We start from the raw sequence: 6,000 nt of genomic DNA on the forward strand, positions 1-6,000 counted from the left end.
AACTATGTAAATGTATCCTGTAAATATAATGTATGATTTTCTTTATTGTTTTATGTTTCATGTGGAACCTATATGCTGCAGGTCTCCCTTGAAAAATATATCTATGATCTCAATGGGACCAATCTGGTTAAATAAAGGTTTGAAATGAAATGTTGTTGTTATGTCTAACTCAAAACAAACTTAAAATACTGCTATTGTCATATTCAGGCCTTAGTGAATGTAATGAAATCTAATACAATTCAGGGCTATTCATGGCTTTTGGTCTAAATTACTTCAGGCCATCACTTTGAAGGCGTCCTGCTTACCTCAATACACACAAGCAGTATTATTAATTTGCCTTTTTTTCACACAATTTAGCCTTTTAATTATCCATGTAGTCCATTCCACTGCTCATCTCCCCTTAGAGAATCATCTCTGAGCACCAAAAGTAGAACGCTAATGTTAAAATAATAGTTTGAGACACTTTTGGACAAGTTATGAGAAGATTGATACCACCTTAATATATTTAAGGGCCGAAGATAGTATCCAGTTAGCTTAGCCTAGAATAAAGACTAACATAGAGGGCGAAACCCCACCAGCTCTTTCTGAAAGTGACAAAATCATTTAAAAACAGACATAAGAAGTGTCCAAACAAACCCCAAAACACTGACAACTTTAATTAAATGTAAATTACCAACTACACAAAGCTGGCGACAAACTAGGGGCCCCAGACCCTAAGGGGCCCAAAAGAATACATGTTCATAATAATTGTAAATAATGAAATGTGTAAATGTGTTTGTTAATACTGTATGCCTCATTGTAACACATTAAAAGAGTCACAGCCACAAGGTAGTTTTATAAGTTCATCTTGAGGCCTCATCTATTAAGAGGGCTAAGGGGGGGGGGGGGGGTCAATAGGGGCCTCCTGCTTACTTTTGCCCCGGGGCCCGCTATTAAGTTAATCCGGCCCTGCCTACATGAGATCCTTCTAATTGAGGGTAACTTGGGATCAGACCCAACGCTTTTATCCCATATCCTCAACCCCACTATCTCACTAATGATACAAAACAAAAATAAAGTATTCACAAAAGTTTAAATATTAAGCAGCCTGCCTAATTTCGCCCTCAAGGGCCTCCTAACGGGCTCCGGGCCGAGATCTGGTCACAGCGTGAGGCGCTCTCTCGATGAATCCATTTATAACTCGATTCTGTCCCAATTAACTTATCAGTTCTCTCCACTCTGAATGGAATTGGGTCAAAGCTTCTCATACAGCAGAGCCCCGCTATGATTAAAAAGCCAGTGTGCTCGCTGGAATATTGTTTATTCAACACTTTTCACTTGGCTCAGGCACAGAAAGGGTGCAAATTAGGCTTTGGATCTCCGGTTATCAAGACATACTACACACAATCAAACAAACAAATAAATATAACAACAGCTTTTCATCGTAGCTGCTCTTAATATTTGCAGAAATCAGATCTTGCCACAGGGACTTGGAGTCACGCACACTGAAAAACTGACTTTAATTAAATGTCTTATGTCAACAAACTACACATAACTGTATTAGGTTAGTTGGAAGCAATACAATTAAGTTTAAGTAAAAACATAGTAGGTTCAACTCAATATTATTGCTTTCAACTGACCTAATACAGTTATGTGTAATTTGTTGATGCAATACATTTAACTAAAGTCAACGTTTCATTTGAATTCAGAGTAAGTGACTTCTTGAATCCACGATGAGCACATTTATGACTCAAAAAGTCAATTTAAGAGGCATGCAAACGCCTCTCATAGACACCAAAAACTCACATGTGAAGATTCGCCAAGAGGCCCTTCGGTTAATATTGGTTTCTCATTTACACTCAATGACAATTATCACATTTCCAGCGAGGTGAGAAGCAGTGACGTCCTTCTCCGTACACTCCTATTCATAATTAATAACCCCATCTTGGATTTAGCTCCTCTGATGCCTTTAAAAAAGCATTTATTTTCCCCCGTGTGGCAGCTTTAAAGAAGGCAGCGGACATCCCCAGGAAGGAGGTTTCCTCACTGTGATGTTAGCGGCCGCCGGCTCATCACTCTTCATCACTCACACCCACGGCACTGTCTGTGTGAGCGTTGCACTCTCCTTGTTCTGCCACTTTGTCTCCTTTCCATCCCTTTTCCCTCTCCTCATCTCCCTACATTACCTCCCTCCTTCCTCCTTCGTCTCCTCCACTTACTTATTTGCCCTCTTTCTTATTTCCACCGCCCTCTGGTTCCCTCCCTATCGTCTCCTGCAGGCCTCCTCGTCTCCCCGGGGGGGCTCGCTGCTCTTTTCAGACGGTGAAAGCATTCCTGCCGCCCCATCTTCTTCTCCTCTATCTCTCTCTTAAAGTGTCTCCCTTTCAACAATTGCCGTCGGTCTCCCCATCACCTCCATCCAGGTAATTCCTCACTTTTTTCTGTCCACCTGTTCCTCCCATTTCAACCACTTTGAAGCAGCATTCCTTCCATTGCTGCAGCACGATCATGAGCCAATAAGGTGGACTTAACCATTACATAAATATTAAAGGTATATAAGAGATGACATCCGTTACAATGCAAGACATTTAAAGAAATCTGGGTTTTTGAATCGTATTATCTACCAGTGAAAACACTCAGTTTTTTATATCCTATTCTAAATGTTTCCATAAAAGCCTTACATTGCTAAGAGACAGAGATTGCTCATGCATCATTGTCACACACATGCCTGTGATGTGATCCAGTCATGTGTGTGTGAGATCAAACTGCCCACAGGTTGAGGAATAACTATATGTGAGATCAAAGTGCAGGGTGTATGCTCATTATAATGCAGACCTACTGGCTGTGCTGCTATTCTCAATGCACCCTAATTAGAACCATGACAGAAAGAGCATTACAACAGTATGGAGACCTTTAATACTCAATTTCTACAATGTTGAATTGCTACCTCTCTCCATATGGTGGGAAATAGTTCACTCATATTGTACAGAATCCACTTAAAATAAGAAAAGGATGATTACAAAGCAGAGAGAGAGATAATCCATCACTGGAGGAATGTCACAAAAAAGAGGGAGGAAGAGAGAAAACACCCACATGAAAAAGAGGCAGAATGGAGGAAACGTGATTGAATATGAGATACCTTTAGGAGATTGATCCGGCAGGGTGAAGGGGGGGAGAGGCTCTGTCTCCTGCCGCCAAACAGCACTCCTGCTCCGGCTCCCTGTCCGCCTCAGGCAACTTCCTTGCGGAGCTCAGCAGTTTTCCTCCGAAATATCAGTCCTCCTGGAGTCAGGTCTGGAGACAATTAGAGCATCCGCAAGACACGAAGAAGAAAAATATCACAAAAAGTAGTCCGTCGTGACAAAAGAGATCATTCTAAAAGGGGGTGAAAATGCAAATTATGAACCGCACTTGTTTAAGGGTGGCAATAGAGGGAGGCTGAATGAAGCACGAGAAGGAGACTCAGATACAAAGAGAGAGAGAGAGAGAGAGAGAGAGAGAGAGAGAGAGGAGAGAGAGAGAGAGAGAGAGAGAGAGAGAGAGAGAGAGAGAGAGAGAGAGAGAGAGAGAGAGAAGGGGAGAGAGAGAGATAGAAAGAGAGAGAGGAAGGGAGCAGAGGAATTCATCACACACGGTATCTGTCCGCCATGATCAATAATGTTGGCAAAACGCACCTGATTTTAATTTTAATTTTATCCACGGTCCTCCCTGAGCTTTTTTGCGCATAAACCCCGCGCGCTACAGCCAAGTGACGCTCACACTCCCACTCGCAAACACGTGCGTGTGCTCAGTCTGCACCAAATCGCCGTCTAATTGCGCCACCGTCGTCCCCACATTCAATCAAGTTTATGAACAATCAATGGGATCGATATCCCCCCCCCCCCCCCCCCCCATAGAGAACTTTGGATATTGTAGCATACACATTAATAAGTCATCAGAAATATGGCCACACACACTCCTTAATTGCTTTAACTTCTATCCATTTTTACTGCGCCCATTGATCCCGCCTTGTAAAACCATAGAGACTCTTTGTGGTGAATGGAATTAAATAAATGAACCGCATCCCATCTGCTGTGTAATAACAATTTGATAAGCGGTGTGGAGAGAAAGCAGGCAATCGAAACAGACCCGGGAGTTCTCTGGATGTGACAATAGGGGAGATGTGTGCAACACGTCCAATGTGCGGCTCTGTGGCACGAATAAAGGGTGCAGGCAGGCGGAGCGATGGCGCCATCTAGTGGTGAGAGGACGTGGTTGCAGCGAGAAAAAGTAGTTCCTAAAACAATGACGTTTGTGTTATTTTAGAGCTGGAGTGACAACTCTGGAGCCCGTTTCTGCCACAGAAAAGAAAAACTGTATACTGTCAATATGACTTACTATCTCATTATTATGACTAATTATAATTATTTAAGTCGAAATAATGAGATAGTGAGTCATCATTATGAAAATCATAGCAGAATACCCTATAAATAACTCCAAACTGTTTGTTTTAGTGCAAAAAAGTACATATTTTTTACACATTTAATTATTTTTACATTCATTTCCACAGCTGTGTGGTCATTCTGATCACCTGAACTGACACCTTACCAAAAAGTGCGAACTAAGGAAGCTGGTTATGTTATCCCAATGCCTTGTAAATGTATACAAATGCATACAAAATACATAAAAGTTCTGAAAATGTCAGTTAATGCAAGTTTTTCATATATATATAATTATGTCTGCATTTAGGCTACTTGCACATCGTTTCACTTGCACCATTCTCTATAGCACTTATTTTTCTGTTTCACTTTTGTGTTAGGATTATTACACACTCTAGCTTTTAATGTATATGACAATAAACCCTTTGAATCTTTTAATCTAATTGAGGACCGTTTGGAGGTACTTCATGTATTTTTACTTCATGTTACTTTAAGTTGTATTTAAACTGTATAGGCTACTTTTTTACGCCACTATATTTATCTGAGACATAGTCGCTACATTGAACACGATTATTAATATCCTACATGCTTAGGTCAATTCCAGCCAGCCCCACCCTGAGCAACTTCAGGAGAAACATCCTGCTTTCATGTTGCTGCAATGGTTTCAAATGTGTATAAGGTAAAAATAATAAAAATAAAAGAATACTCAACAACGGAACATGTTCCTATCCAAGGAACGAGTGGTTACAACGTTTTTCCAGGGATTTATAAATGCACTTCTGTGAGGAAGCACACACTCCCGACCCTCACTAACATTTGGCTTAGCTCTTTTTTTGTAAAGAAAGGTGGGCATTTGCATTATTTCGAATATCAATGTTAATATACTCACATTTACATTAACTGTTGTTACGACCCTAGGTCGTTATGTCATTTGTGTAGATATGTTTCCCTCCTCCTGTGTCTGAGTGTGTGAGTGAGCAAGCAGGTGTTGCCCGTTAGCTGATTAGCTACCTTCAACCTGCTGATTGGTCCACCTGAAGAAGAGGGGAGCATTTAAGCTGCAGCCATGCAGTCCCTCTGCCCTCTCTCTCATCGACCTCTCCTACTCCGTGTAGAATATCTGGTTTGTTGCTCTGTATTGCTAAAGTTACCGTTTACCGGACCCTGTTGATAGATCTTTAATTGTGTCATTGTACAGGTACATTGTTGTACCTTAAAAGCTAAGCTAATTGAACCTGTCTTGAGGACACGTTTTGTTTAGGAGTGAGAAATCCTTTTTTGTTTGAACCTTTTTTTCTCCTGTTTAATGGTAGGAGTTAGGTAAGAAGCCTGTACTTTATTTTGGTTAGGCAAGTTTAAGGAATGCTCGCGGATACAAGCGGCCGAGATGGGTTTTCTCCGCAGGGTGGCTGGTGTCTCCCTTAGGGATAAGGTGAGAAGTTCGGTCATCAGGGAGGGACTCGGAGTTGAGCCGCTCCTCCTTCGCGTCGAAAGGAGCCAGTTGAGGTGGTTCGGGCACCTAGTTAGGATGCCACCTGGGCGCCTCCCAGGGAGGTGTTCCAGGCACGTCCAGCTGGGAAGAGACCAAGGGGTAGACCTAGGA

The 6,000-nt window shown here is 41.8% G+C and overlaps 1 protein-coding gene across 1 annotated transcript in view; it reads right to left on the reverse strand.

Moving 5' to 3' along the window:
- The window catches only part of grm8a (glutamate receptor, metabotropic 8a), a 314,346-nt gene extending 310,948 nt beyond the window's left edge, over positions 1 to 3,398 (reverse strand). Inside the window, 1 exon segment of the mRNA XM_034236777.1 lies at positions 3,119 to 3,398. The gene's annotated coding sequence lies outside the window, so the exon portion shown is untranslated.
- Between the last annotated feature and the right edge of the window lie 2,602 nt (positions 3,399 to 6,000).

Source organism: Gymnodraco acuticeps, unplaced genomic scaffold (genome assembly GCF_902827175.1).
Source record: "Gymnodraco acuticeps unplaced genomic scaffold, fGymAcu1.1, whole genome shotgun sequence".
Classification (NCBI taxonomy): domain Eukaryota; kingdom Metazoa; phylum Chordata; class Actinopteri; order Perciformes; family Bathydraconidae; genus Gymnodraco; species Gymnodraco acuticeps.